Source organism: Wasmannia auropunctata, unplaced genomic scaffold, assembly GCF_000956235.1.
Source record: "Wasmannia auropunctata unplaced genomic scaffold, wasmannia.A_1.0 LD336106.1, whole genome shotgun sequence".
Classification (NCBI taxonomy): Eukaryota; Metazoa; Arthropoda; class Insecta; order Hymenoptera; family Formicidae; genus Wasmannia; species Wasmannia auropunctata.
The window spans coordinates 7,744,990-7,760,776 of NW_012026784.1; the positions used below are offsets into that span (position 1 = coordinate 7,744,990).

The window sequence follows — 15,787 nt, forward strand, 5'->3', positions numbered from 1 at the left end:
AGGAAAACGCGAGGTAAAATATTGGCGTTTCGTAGTATCTTTCGCGAAATAGCAATGTATTCGCCTCGCACTTCCAAGCTGATGGACTTCATCTGCTGTAGAAAGAAAAGGAAAAAGAAAAAAACATATAGACGTCCCATGTCGACGCTGATGGCGAATCAGTCGAGTGGAACAACACCCGGCGCAAAGATAATACCGTCGCGGATCTCATAGTCAGTGCATATGAACGTCGATACATTTTCTAAGAATTAAGAAAATAGAAAAAAAACCCGTTCAAATAAGATACGTATAGTGTACGAATTAATATTGTTCAATGATTTAAACAAAAAAAACCAATTACTCTTTGATCTCATTTTTTTTAATAGATTTGAGATTGAAAACCTTACAATTTAGACAGTATGATAGAGAATCTCAATTTTACTACGTATGTCAACATTATTACGAGAAATATTATCTATTGATTACAGTTGATAAACAGTCTCATCCTGTTGTACAGTGTAGATAACGTTTGTATATTTGAAATACGAGGATAGCAGAAAAATGATATCAAGAAAAATGAGATTTTTGTGTACACATCTCTGTGTTTGTATTTTTTGATTCACTGAATATATCAGTGGATTTTAGTACACATTCTATTACGTACAGCCATGTTGTTGCATATTACCTCATGTAAATACAAGCTGCTGTAATAGATCCATAATAATAATGATGATGATTCCTTACAATTTCACCACGATACAATCTCCGCACGTTGTATTAAATCTTTCTAGTAATTTGAGAAGTGTAAAAATAAATTTATTCAAGTTGTCCAATAAAACACGTAATTAAATAAAAAAAGTATATATATAATATAAAACTCTAGTCCTCGATTCTTTACGACATATCATTTTTTCTCACTCGATACGATAATCTGTTTTAAAATATTCTTCTTGATATATTATACTTACCATTCTATATTAAAATTCATCGTGTGTGAGAAGTTAATTCTGTAAAAAGAAAACCTAAGTCAACAGACTTTTCATATTTTATCGCATAAGCTACCGGTAAAGTCTAGTGAGCACGTACATCCATTTTGTGTCACGCCATAAATATCGGCACGATTCATGCGTAATAAAAAAAAATAAAGAAGATTATTTTAACAACATGAAACACTGAGAAATCTTAACGAAAATATCGGAAATAAGATACCGCAGCTCAGAAATGTCAAATTGTCCGTCGGCACGATTTATGCGTAATAAAAAAATAACGAAGATTATTCTGACAACAAACACTGAGAAATCTTAGCAGAAATGTCGGAAATAAGATACCATAGCTCGGAAAAGTCAAATTGTGTATCGCATTAAATAAATAACACTATTTAATGACAAATAAAACACGTAATTTCAGAGGAATGAATGTATAAGTAAAATATATATTTTAATATAACAAATATTATAGCTTGGAATAAGTTTTAAATGAAAGTACAATATCTGTTAAATTTGACCATGCACCAATTTTAAGTTCCGTGAGGAACTTGCGCGAAAGTTGCTAACGAAGAACCTAGAGTAAATCGGACTTCTTTTCTTCTCAATTCGTATCGGAAACGTCGACAATTGCAAATAGACAACCACATCGTTCGCGAAGTAACGAACTGGTGATCGATTTTCGAGGTATAACGGAAGAAAAAAAGTGATTTCGAGTACTTCGATAAGCAAAAAGTTTGCCAATATATATAATGATTCTTGACCTGCAAAGAGAAAGTTCAGGGAAAAAAATTTCAATCTTAATAAAAGGTACGAGTACTTTGCACTTCAGTGATTCTCTCAACGTTACGTCCATAACTTTGAGTAACCAAAGATAATATCAATTCTCAAAGGTCTTATTTCTCTTTTCCTTCCCCATGCGATATATACATATATACATACATTATACACACATATTATATATATATATATATATAGTAACCATAAAGCATCATAGGGTTTGCTACCTTTTAGTGACAACAAGTTTCGAAAAGTAACACGATATATGCAACGGGCTAGCTCGCGCTATATCTTGTTTGCTCAAGTGTAATGTGCAAATGATAGCGCAGCGACGTATAATACGTTGCGCGGTATTTACCAAAGTATCTTATTGCTGAAATATCCAATGTTTTGTAAGATAAATTAAATCATCAAGATAAATTCACCCAATAAATTTGAATTCCAAACCAATTTCACTTAATAAACTATTGTCGCGCATTAAATTTCAAAATTAAACAGTAAAAAATTTATCTTATTTATCATTAAAAATAATTTATGTAACTTGTTTGTAATCATCAAGAATAAGCGCGTTTTTTTCTAGTATTTGTCACGATCGCGTTTAAAAAAGGAGCATGATGATATATATAACGTCGGTGTACAAATAGAAGCGCGGAAATCTTGTTTACGCAACATATTATTATACATACATGTATAAATCGCGTATCAGATAAAATGCTGTCTCGCAAATATATCGTTAAGATACATTTCTGAATGCTAACGATAGAGATGAGAAGAAGAGTTCAAAATCACTGGAAATAAGTATATGTCTACATTCACTTGACATCAAATGATTCCTCTTCCGCCCAAATCTTTGATAAATTACTCGAACATTCAAAGTTCTTAAGCAATATTCAATGCGCGCTTTTTATTTGATAGATATATCAAAAAGTCAGAGAAATGATCTTCTCGCGATACATATGCATATGCAATATTTCACTCTATATTTACCTTTACACATCTATTATTAATCTTTCGTAAAAGTTATGCATTCTTCTTTCGCGAATCGATCGATACAAGGGCATGCGTACGTCAACATAGGGCGGCTTTGAAAAGGATTGCGCTGAGAAAACCGGGATTATAGATTTATAAACTTATTGAGAGGTCAAGTGTGTTAAGTGGATTTCATTCCGCGGCTTTGGCAGATTTAGATTAAGCATTGTATTCAGGTATTTTCAATAAGACATCTTATATAGAGACAATTTCTCGGATGCGTTCTTTTTTAAAAAGATATTGCATCAAAAAGAAATGTATATATATTTCGGTGATAAATACTGAATTTATATTTTATTGAATATAAATACGTGACTAATATTAGCGACACATGGCAATGATTATCATTTGTCACATGTACTTCTGATTCAATTTATTTTCGCGCGAAATGGAGATTCGCACAATGTACCGACGCATTTCTGCCTCACGTATGTAGCTTTGTCCGCGTAGTTCGTCATAAAAATTTATATCCGCATGATACAAGCTTCGGCACTCAGTCCAACTGCGCCAAAGCAAACGTGCCATCGATTTGTCGTTCACGACACACTCAATCTTGTGCTCGATAGTGCAACCAGCTTCTCTGCCCTGTGAACGCTATCGTGGTCGAATTTAATTTGTCCATGTCAGGAGTCACATAGTAACCGACCGATTCCGAATGACACAATCGTTCGTTTCGTTACAACGGTATTGCAACTGCCTGTTTCGATTGTAACACAATGCAACGAATCACGATGCTCGTGCAACCGCGTCAAAATTGTTCAGTCATTCCTCTACGCCTCAACAGCGATTGAAAATACTTCCATTGCTGTTCAAAAATTTACAATTAATCAATCTGGTCGGTTAAATATGCGAAGCATATAAGATATTATTACAAAAATATCAAGAGACAGTCGTAAAATTTGTGAACTAAATTGCAAAATAATATTTGAATCCAATTCCTATTTTAACAAAATACGTTATCGTAAAAATTTTAATTCCTTACCGCAATATTTATTTCGCGTATAAGGTTCTTGCTTAACATTCTCGTCATGATAGAGCGTGTATAAAATTGTAAAGTCCGTAGATAACGCAGGACGCTCTCGATGCGGAGTATCCCAAAGGACTGCAAAACTACTTACAACTGTATCTGACACCCGTCATGCAATACCGCGTTGAAAGACAAGATAACATCTTCGTTGCAAATATAAGAATGGTAGAAGTGTTATTACGGAGCTATGACGTCGTACTGACGTTGAAGATTACGTAATTGCCACACTTCAATGTAGACAATTAATTAACTATACTCGTATCGGTCCAATTCAGGTTTCACGTATTGAAGGGAAGTTAACCGTCACGGAAGAGACTCCATCGGCTGTAGACAGGAAGGAAACCTAGCTCTTTGAATGTCGCATTTCCAAGGTAATTGCGTGGCAAAAGGTGGCCTAGTCTGCGTCGCATCTGTCGACTATGCAACCCACCGGAAAGGGTTTAGGATGGAATCGAGGAGGGAGCTAGCAAAATTATATGCGCAGAAAGAGCGAATGGGGCAAAGCTTCTAAGCGAGAATTCAACAAACCGTGATCCGTGCTATTAAAGGGAAGCTGCTCGAGTATCTTTCTACCTGTCTACGGCTCTCGATTTTCATTTGATAGTTTAATGATAATCATCACTGGATGAGATGCATTAGTCAGTAATTACGTCGTTAATTACATTTCCAAAATCATTGAGGATGCACATCTTTTATTGTGAGCACAGTTAGAGCCGTAATAATTCGTCTTTGATAAGCAAATGCGCGAGAGAGCCTACCATCCCGTGTAGATATCTTCGTCGTTTTCGCAAGTTGGCAAACTTGCCACTATACCGCTAAAGTTTGCATAACTAATGCCCGCTCAATAAGATAAGGTATACATGCACTGCCAACCTCAGTCAATCGATATCACAAAAATAACATTTAATGTTTTCCTTTTATAACATTACCATTCGACACTCTTCATACTCTGCACTTCCGAAAAGAATACCTTATATTTTTCTCAGTCACGCTCGTAGTTTTCAGAAGAGAACTCGAGAATTACTCTCATAGTCCGCGACATCCATCATGCGACTATGACCCAACATAAAGTGCATATTCTTTTCGTTCGTTTCTGAGAACAAAAGATAGTCTTTTCTACAGAATCACCTTGCCGCTACGTGAAATTTTTCATGAAAAATACCTGCCATGCTTTAAGACTCGCCATAATCACATTCGGTGGACGGCAGCAGTTTTCAGGAAAAGTCGTGTATTTCCTTCCAACGTCCTCGCGGACGGTCTAAGATTTAAAACTACATCGCGCTGCCGTCAGCGATTTTATTTTAGGTGGCCCTAACGTTTAGTCCAATCAATTCATTCAGGTTGATTCGGTTCGGAAGTTTATGTCCCCGATAAATCCGTTGGATACTACCGTATAGCCCGATCGCACTATATTTCCCGCTTATAAATTGGAACTTTCGCGACGTTCGAGAGAGACTCACAAATAAATGCACGAAACTCCCGAATAGCCCCTAGCGTTTTTAGTGAGAACTCTGTGGAACCATCAAATTCTCAAGTTGCTTTAAATCTGTCGGTCGCACGTGATAAAAGCAATACGGCGTGAAATTCGTGGGATATATGACTCCTGATGTTAGTTATAAGAATCTTATTCGTTATAAAATCTCAAAAATAGAAATTATTGGGAAAATATAATTATAAAAAAGTTTTTCAATTTATATAGATAGATTGCCAAAGTTTCTATATATCGTTAATAAATATATCTTTTAAAATTAGATACTTCCAATTTACGTCTTGACAAATAATAATTCTTAAAAATTCCATAATTCTTTTTTAATTTGGCGCAGTAAATTACTTTGAATATTGATAAATTCCTTTCAAGTTTCCTTTACGAACTCATACAATAAAAAAAATTAAAAAGAACAAAAAATATAAAATCGAAATAACATCTTTGGGATTTATAGATTATGATGTTACTTTGCATAGGAAAGATTTAGGAACTATCGTACATGTGCTGACAAATAATTATCTAGCTAAATTACAGATTATTACAATCTAGATTTACCGTGGCAATTTATACTTTTATCGTTATTCAGAATTGAATTTTTTTTACGTTGTAAGACACCGACGTTTAATACAGAACGAGCTTTCAGCTTTCGTATATCATGATATATGGCCATTACATTGGCAAATATCTCGCAATATCTCACTCCTACTCTCAAAGAGAGTTCAAATAAAAAGATTTTTAAAAACCTGTAGAATGAATAAAATTCTACAATTAAATAATATTACGTAATATTATTACGTAATAAAATTAATAATACAAATTAGTAGTTTTACGCTGCTAGATTAATATGCAAAATGTAAACGCAATAATGGATTTATCTTAAACAATATAATGTATAAATACATAATTAAATTAAATTAAATATTAATATTCTATTCAATTCAATATCTTTTATGTCAATTGTTCCTTTACCTTTGGTTTGCGTCACCAAAATAACTACGTGTAGTTTATCTCCTCTCTCTCTCTCTCTCTCTCTCTCTCTCAGTCGTCCATAAACATTCATTTTGTAAGATAAATTATTTCCCAAGTTTCGGAAAAAAAATATCGCTTAAATTTCCAATGGATTAAACTAGGCCACTTTTATGAATCTCTGCTATCGTGTAACATGTAACTACCATCGTGCCACGGAGCGTTGTTACCGATAAATTTACAGCGATCGAATATGCAAAATTGTTTTCAACAATAAAAGTTTTCAATGAGTAACAGGACTTTTATCATATCCGTACCTTGTTCATATCTGACGATAAATTTAAGATGAAGGAAGTTATTCTACGATAATAGACTTTCTATTATCTGTATCTAATTATAAAATTCCTTGCACGGTGTAAAATTTATCGACTAAATTGAGCTCAAACGATTCGTAAAATTAATCGTTCCGTGAAGATACAAATGTCATAAAGCACTGTGCCAGAATATTTTAAATTAAACGTTTCAAAAACTGAAGGAAACCTACCGCTGTAATATTTCATCTTAAAGGAATATAAAATATTTCGCAACTTCATAAAACCAGAGAAGCTTTCTTTACGTCAAAATTCACAAAGTTCTCGAGCAAATTATACGAAAGCAGCTTATTAGATCAAAAATTCTGTAAATTACGTATTCATGTAAGGTTTCATATATACGTAAATATGTATATATAAGTTATATAAAACATTAAACAGATAAAAAAATTCAATTTTATTATTAAAACATTTTGTATACGTCATTAAAAAAATATAAATAAAAAGTAAAAAAAAAGGGAAGAGCAGAAATCCATAACAAAAAAAGGTAAATGTACACGTACATATATATCAATATATGCAATATATAGATACTAAAACGTGAAATATTTAGTACGTATTATAAGTATTATATTCTCACAAATATTGACATTGTGTCCCAAAAAAGTCCAGCATTGTTTTATATTGTAATATAACTTTAAAACTTCCAATATTTTCGTAAAAGAGCAATTCTTATGTATATTAATCGGAAGTTTACAACAAAAAGGTCGCCCCGAAAACTTCTAAAACTTTTTTCTAAAACTTATGAATTGGACCTGCAAATAATTTTTGGCGGATATCACAACTGTAAAAGATCGATCAGGAATTTGTCAAAATTTTTTTCAGTTTTCATCGTTTTCAATCTCATGTGAATTTCACCGTATCAAATCTCATCGTTTTACGCATTCGAAAAAATAACACAATCACGATTTTTGCAAATTCATATAAACTTTTTACTTTTCACCTCTTCGCATTTCTCCGGGGAAAAATACGTAAATAATTCACTAAAGATAATCTTCAATTTCCTCAAGCTTTAACCCTTTACACACGATAACTCGGTTGTATTGCACATAACTCATATAACAAGACAAGTCATTATTCAACAGTAGTTTTAAGAGATTAGGGTCAGTAGTCCTGTCGTCATAACTCGCGCTGCCTTTTGACGACTAATGCGACTTGCATAAATTAGAAGTTCATCATATCGGAACTGCGAGCAGCGTTCTCAATTTTACTACATTCACGGACTTGGTTCGATCGACTTCGACAATTTGAATCGGCAAATGATAGTGAAAGTGATAAATGGCTTTAATTCCGCCGTAAAATAGTTCCCTTTAACCGAATGTCACACGTAAATTTTCAAAGTATTACACATACTTACGATTCAATAATTTGTTAAATCAAAGAAAAAATAAATTAATTAATATATAATGTAAGATGGAGTAAAATTTAACATAATAAAAATATTTTATAATCCGTAAATACAGCTTAGTATCGAACTTATTTAAGTTTATTATGCCGGATATCAAGCATCGTAAATCAAAAGAGTAATTATAAAAGAGCCATAAAATATAAGAAGATAAGCTAATAAAGATAAAACACTTTCTTCAAGATTGTTTAATTTATAATTTTGTAGAAAGTCAAATTTAGATAAGTAATTTTTTGCGATTTTTTTTTTAAAAGATAAAGACAATTGCTATCTTTGAAATTTTAATGTCAATATAAACAATTACTGTAATCAGAAGCTGATAAATCCAAGAAGCCAATATTTGTACGATTTACGCTAATTGTAACTAACGTTTCTAAGAAAAATTAAACAATATAGTACATTTTAATATACATTAAATATTATTGTGATAAATTAATATTAATTTTATGACGCATATTTAGTCGTGGAGTTAGTTAATGGTCTCCAGCATTTTTGATTATGTAATGACGAAAATCACTCGTTTTACATCTTTGGGACGAATTCTGGAAAGCGATCTACACCATTAATATGTATTATAGCTTAACTGTGAGAGTAGTGGGTTAATGGAGTGGTGGACTGGTGGTGCTTAGTAAGCGGACCGTCGTCGCGAAATGGAACTTTAGAATTAGAAAAGCCTTTCTGGTGACTGCCCCTAATCTTTCAGGCACTTGGTGGATGCGTAAGTAGTCTCCGCGCGAGCCAATTACACGAAGAGCTGCAGCCACTCTATTTAGTTGTTATTGGTCGTCTATGACTATTCCCGTTTCCATGAGTTTCCACGCGTACGTGTTGCTTACATTGGATAACGTTCGTGCATTCAAGATAGAACGAGCAATTTTAGAAGCAATTTTAGATAATATAAGCAAGATGTTTGAACCGCGCATTTTAAATTCTTCCTTATATATCATTTGCAAATTTTTTTATTTTAGGAATTACAAAAGAAAAACAATGTAATGGCCCATTTCACGTGTTCCACACAAAATTGCTTTTGAAAAGCATGATTTTACGCAGACGAAGAGAAAGCTGCAAAAACGGATAAGCTGAAATTGGAATATAGGTCACGATTTAAATACGTCTCAGAAATATGCGCAAAAATTCGAGCCGAGAAATTTTATTAATCGTTCGTGAAATCGCGAGGAATAAGACTTTGCACTGATAGCCATGGATTCACGCCCTCAATCATTTGTTCAGGAAAAATACCGTTCACACAGAGTAAAACATAAACACCGACTAACGAAACTAACTTCGTACATAAGAAAAGAATACACGAAGCTTCCCGAAGCCGTATACTTCCGCCGTATGAGGCTTTTATGTCTCGAAAAACGATTCAATCGTTTGTAAAAATATATATCGAAAGAGATTCCACCTTCATTTCCGTAACATTTCAAAAATCATCTTTCAGGCATGACTCGCGTTCACCAATCTTTTCCGAACCAACCAAGGTGAACGAGTATCGATCTACATCTTAACAGACTATTTTTATAAACATTGTAAAAGGGGACGTGATATGAAAACTGTAATATTAGAATCATCGATATTTGTTCGTATCAAAGAAATATCGAACTACATATATTAAAATATAATTTTAAGACTAAATAAAAAAAACATCCTTAGGAGATTATAAATATTAGTAAATTGATGTTCCAGCGTCTACAAAATTAATGTTATAAAACTTTATTAAAGAAGGAAGAACCTTTCACATAGACGCGAATATGATGACATATTCTAGTAATACCACCGGCATCAAATATTTATCATAATCGGACTTGGATGCAGTTTATACGCGACGTCGCATCGCTGTTGCTTCCTTCCGCTAAACAAGGAAATTTATGACCAAGCTCATTTTCCGAAACCACACACCAACATAGTGTACAGGAAACGTATTTGTTCGCTCGGGCAATCCGGACAGCCATAACGTGGCTATTAGATAAATCAGCTGCTTCCTTTACTTGCAAATTAATCTGTTGCTCAATGTTTAAGCTCGTCAAAAGGTCGCAAGTAAACTGTAAACGTCGCGCTAAGCTCACAAAGAATACCAAAGAAGGATACGAAAAAGCATAAGACAAGAAATTGGATGGAAGTTAAGTTCCATTGTAAATATTAATGAATCAACAGTGTAGTTTTTGAATTACTGACACTTACTTCAAATTCTATAATATTATTTCAGTATCAAATAAATAAAAATATTAATAATTATATAAAAGTTTGTATACTAAGTGTAGCGTATCACTTTTTATTTAGGTATACATTATTATGCATCACTCTATTTTATAGTTCTATTTTATAGTTATTATGTACTAATTTGTACTAATTTATTATTTGTACTATTTTGTTATGTACTAATTTGTACTAATTATAATGCAAACGCAATTGTATTTATATTGTATAAATAAACATTGTATTTTTGCATAAAGTATGTTTCAAACGTAGAGCATGTACTCTTACATATTAAGGGACTAAAATTCTTAATAAATCTAGTTTTCTCGATTATGAGGCGCACTTTTACACAAAGAAGAAACGAATGAGAAGAGCAAGAGATCTGTCAGTACCCACACCAACCCACTTTTACTACGCCGACCCCGAGCGTCGTTACCGTCTTCGTCGCGCGTTCTTCTCGAAAGACGCAAAAATCTTTTTCTCGCCAAGTTTTTTATCGCGGACATTTCATCGTGCATCTCTCCGTTGCTGCATTTTCCACTTGGTATGTTTTGCGATATTACCGTAAGTTTGTTTAGCAGATTCCCAGTGGATGAGAACAGACGTGACAACTTTTAACTTTTATACGGCTAGCGATGAAGCGAAGAAAGTTTTTCCTGCTGGTAACATTACACAGTCTGTCCTTCCCTTCCCTTTTTCTTCCTTTCTCTCTTCTTTTTAAATTTAAATTGTAATTTTATTAAATAGCTTTATTTTTTTTCTTGCATTCGAATGCAAGCATCATTAATTTGAACGAAAAAACGTAAACAGGAAACGGGGCATCATAATATTTATATTAACCCGGACTTTCAAACTTCATTATCCAATTTTTATCAGCAATTTCTATCGTGTTTTAACAAACATTTTAACAAAAAAAGTTTTCTAATAAAAATTAACAATTTTACAATTTCCGCGCAATTTTGTAAACTTCTTTACAATTCATCTGTTAGATAAAATGACAAGATAAAGTATACTGTATATATGTTTAACTCTGGATGGAATCTAGATGGAATCAAATGAAGATTTAAAGCTAATTTAAAAAGTATCAAAAATCAAGGAAACTGTTGTAATATTAATCATTTTCTGCAGAAGGTTACTCCGCTTTTCAACGTTTTAATTATATTCTTGTCAAAAGATAAAAAAGCGATTCTGTCTTCACTTGTATGCTATCATAATTTAATATCATATCGCATTGACCAAAGAAAAGAGAAGTCATTTTGCATACAATGTCATATAATTTATAAAATTTGATATTTATCTAATCCTACTAAAATATAAACGGTTCTGTTGATCCCGTTTCACCTTCATTTTCTTCTCGGAAAATTACTGGGAGACATTCTTCTACCGTATCGGAAAAACATTCCACTTAAATGAATCAAGACCAAAAAAATCGAGTAAAGAATCGTTTATGTGTAATAGAAGAATCAGCAGAGCTGAATGATAATTATAAATTACTTTAGACATTAAGTGATTGATAAATGTTATGAAAGCTTTCCGTCGCAAACTCGGAAAGCTTGATTGCAATTTTTGCTGTTAGCGTCTTAATGATTCTTCGCTTTGGTTGTGGCAAAAAGGAAGCTTTCAATCAAAAATTCATTTTTGTATAAGAAAACAAATAAAATTCAGAAACTACAGTGATCTAGCACTACGACTTTGGCGCCAACGGCTCGAATACAAATACCAGTCTATTATTATTCGATAAAAACGAAGGGTTAATCTATTTCCTTTATTATCTTCCTTGGCCATCTTTCAGAAATAATAAATTATCAGAGCCAAGATTATACTTCTGTCGATTAATCACTCGAATTTGCCGATAAATTTCTAGTTGAGCGAGCGATTGTACATACATATACATATAATAGAATCGTGCGAACGTAATGAACTCGCCGGTAGATCGATGCAACTCCTTATTTTTGCTGCTTAAGTTTAAATACAATTTCCAGCTGCTTTGGATAACTTTTCAAAGAATAAACGCATATCAAAAACTTTTATTACGCTTTCGGTCTCCACAGATAACTATTTACTTCTTAACGACTTTACCGCTTTGTGAGAGAACATTTTTCCTGCACAATCAGATATCTACTTAGCTGTCCGACAAGAAAATTCAATTCAGTGTGATAGTTTGAAATGCATTTACGCAAAACCGGCGTCAGTATTGTTACTGGCTTACCGCCGTAGGTATTCAAGACTTTCAAAGACGAATAGTCGCTTGTATTATACAAAGTATCTCTCTATTTCTTAACCAAATATTTTTTATTGGCACTTTTTAAACTTTCATTAGCGTAAAATCGATAAGCAGATATTTGTCGTCGTTTTCATAACCCTAAATTAAAAAGTTAAGTTTTAACAGGAAAAAATATTAGAAAATATTAATTAGACATTATTAATGGTGTATTAATCAGAAAATATATTAGAGAATATAAATTATGCATTAATCGTAAAAAAATAGAGAATATAAATTATGTATTAATCATATGATGCGTTTATGTATCTGTTATGTTTTCTTACTGTTTCTACAATAACACAGTTGTTTCTCGATATCTTATTCGAAAACGCTGAGGCACGTTATATTGACAAACGACATTGATTTATGGTTACGCACAGAACGTTACGAAAGTGTCCGCCGCATCGATCATGCGTCTCCTACAAAGGAAAAATGGTAACCCAAAAAAGAGCACCGTATTGTCAGCTGGCGAAAAATATGTGGAACTGACGGAAACGCCGACAGCGGAGAAAAAGGCTGAAAAAGCGCGCGAAATTGCGTGCGCGAATCGCGTTACGAAGTAGCCGTCCTAACGGATATTCTAGCAAAATGACGGTACAGCGACGGGTTGCGCCGGAATTAATGTTGGCTGTATCAATTTTACATCCATTTACGTAATTGATTTGGTCGTTATAGAATAGTTCAATGCCTGGTAACCTCAGCAAAGCAGCAAGCGATCTAAACGAATTTTATTTGCTGTAGAAAAAAAAGAAAAAAAATGGAAAACCTTTAATCGTTCGTGCATGTAGACTGCCAAAATCAATCAGTGTTAATTCATGCAATTTGTAAATGCAATTTGTAATGCGCCACATTTGCTCAAACGTACCTTAACGTTTCCGACAAATTACATTTATCGAATGTAATTTGCGGAGCTCTAATGCTTAGAGATATATGGAATCTCTCAAATCCTAGACCATACGTTCTAGCTTCTGTTTGAATGTAAATTGATTAAACAATTAAATGTATTTATTTTCTCGATGCAATAATTATTCCCTCTTACTTTTCTGTTTTTAAACACTCAACAAAATTAACGTATTGATTAAACTAATTAACGTAAAATTATATCCAAAACATTATTTTAGAAAATTTAAAAAGATAAAGAATTTGTACGCGTATGTGTGTATTTGTGTGAGAGATATTTCATTGAAATTGTCGTTCTTTTCAATATCACTATTCACAAGTTAATCAAGCTGGAGTCATATCAAGACGCTACATGCTCTGAAAGTTTTTACTCTATAGACATAAATCTTTCTTATCAGTTGGGAGATGAAAAGATATTTTGTGCGATTTCCGATACGAGAAAGATCAGATAGGAAAGTCCTTTTTGGTCAACACCTTTCAAAACCCCGAGGGCGTCAACGAGATTCATTTCTCATTTGGATCGCCGCGAGGAAGAATGTCAATAGAATCCATCATTCGAGTATTTACATAAAATACATAGATACCAAAAAATTATTTGTATATAGCTGAAAGAAAAGTAAATAGATATTCTTTCTCAAATGGAAATATAAAATAATAAAATAGTGAAAAATAAAAATTAAATTTATGAAAGTAAAAGGAGACTAAAATTATCAAATTTAATAAACTGTAATATTCTGTAAACTTAACTGTAATTTTCATAAATTGTATATAGCAAACTCTCGGAATATAATCAGTGGTGTCAAATTAAATTTTTAATTTTAAAAAATTAAGTATGTGATTATTTTTTTAAATCAATAATTTTAATCCCCTTTTTCTAATTTAATATTCAAATATTCTTGTTACTTAATTATTTAAGTATTTATATTTAAAATATTTAACTTTTTCTAATAAAATAACAAAGAAAAGATACAGAGAATATTTGATAGCGCTGGTCAATGGCGGGAAGATCATGCAATTCCGATAGATACCTATCTTTTAGATCAGTGTACCGCAGGCTTGCAATGCATAACTTCATTTATCTTCCGGCTCTTAACAAAAATCTATTCTATTTCCGAAATGGATTTTCAAGAATGTAACTCATGTGTCTGCTTGTTAGCTTTTAGCACTTTCAGCTCAGGAAGCCGTAACAGGAAAAACGAAAAATGACGAAACGAGAGATATGGCGAAGCCACTGCTCGATTATGGGCAGTAAAAATGGATAACACGTATTTCACGACAAGAAACGCGCGGAAAGATCGGCCGATCAATTTTTAAACCCAATCACGCGTAATGCAAATCGTTATTGACGTTTTCCGCTCGAATATTTCTTTTTCTATACGCGATAAACAAAACTGCTTTAAATTTTCCGTTGCGGAAAACATTCCTAAAAAATAAAGGAATCACTTTTGAAATTTTACCTGCAATTCACGTATAATTCGCTTTGTTAATAACGGCGCATACGGGGCGGTGAGTGGATTTTGAAAGCACTTAAACTTTGTCTCCCGACGCAACGTAACTTTTACATCTCTATGTTATTTAACTAGTGTCACTCTCGCTGATGGCCATCATGAACTCTTAACTCTTTTCACGTTGCGGAGATAAAACATAAACAGAAAACGTAAAGCGAATTGTAAAATGTAACTAAACGTATGAAACGGAAAGAGGATCACAGACTAGAACAAGTTATAGTAACTGCCCATTGTTATGATTATAGCCCAGTTTATAGGAAACGACATCCCCTTATAAAATGCAACCGTAATATTAAACGAAGCTCTTTAATCGGAAAGAGCACCTCTTGTCGAAACAGCCCAATCATAATGTGCTGAATAAAGGGATACCGTTCGTGCTGTTGCAGTAGAACGGGGGCGAATTGGGTCAGACGCAGTCTGCTCTAAAGAAACAAAGAGCGAACTATATCAAAATGCGGGTTATAATCGGCTTGACTGGCATGCTAGTGTGTGGATGAAAAAGGAATATTTAAATTTAAAACAATATCGATGTGAAGTCAATAAAATCACGCGACAAGAAATACTTTGTATTTTTTTTTTCGCCAAAGCCAATTATCAAATCAAGTCATAATTATAATACATTCAAAGGTAAATAAGTAACAGAATATTATATTATAATATAATCGTAAAAAAAATATTAATAGATAAGAACACTGAATTCTTAAAAATTATTTACATTAAATATATGTGTTTTTTTTTCGCCACAGCCAATTATCAAATCAAGTCATAATTATAATACAATCAATGAAGGCAAACATAAACAAGTAACAAAATACTGAATTATAATATAATCATAAAAAATATATTAGATATATTTTTTATATTTTTATATTAATAAGAACATTGAATTCTTAA

General features: G+C 32.7%; 1 protein-coding gene across 1 annotated transcript in view; it reads left to right on the plus strand.

Annotated features, from left to right (window-relative positions):
• Positions 1-15,787, plus strand: part of LOC105455658 (metabotropic glutamate receptor 2) — a 118,174-nt gene that overhangs the window by 15,215 nt on the left and 87,172 nt on the right. The window lies entirely within an intron of this gene.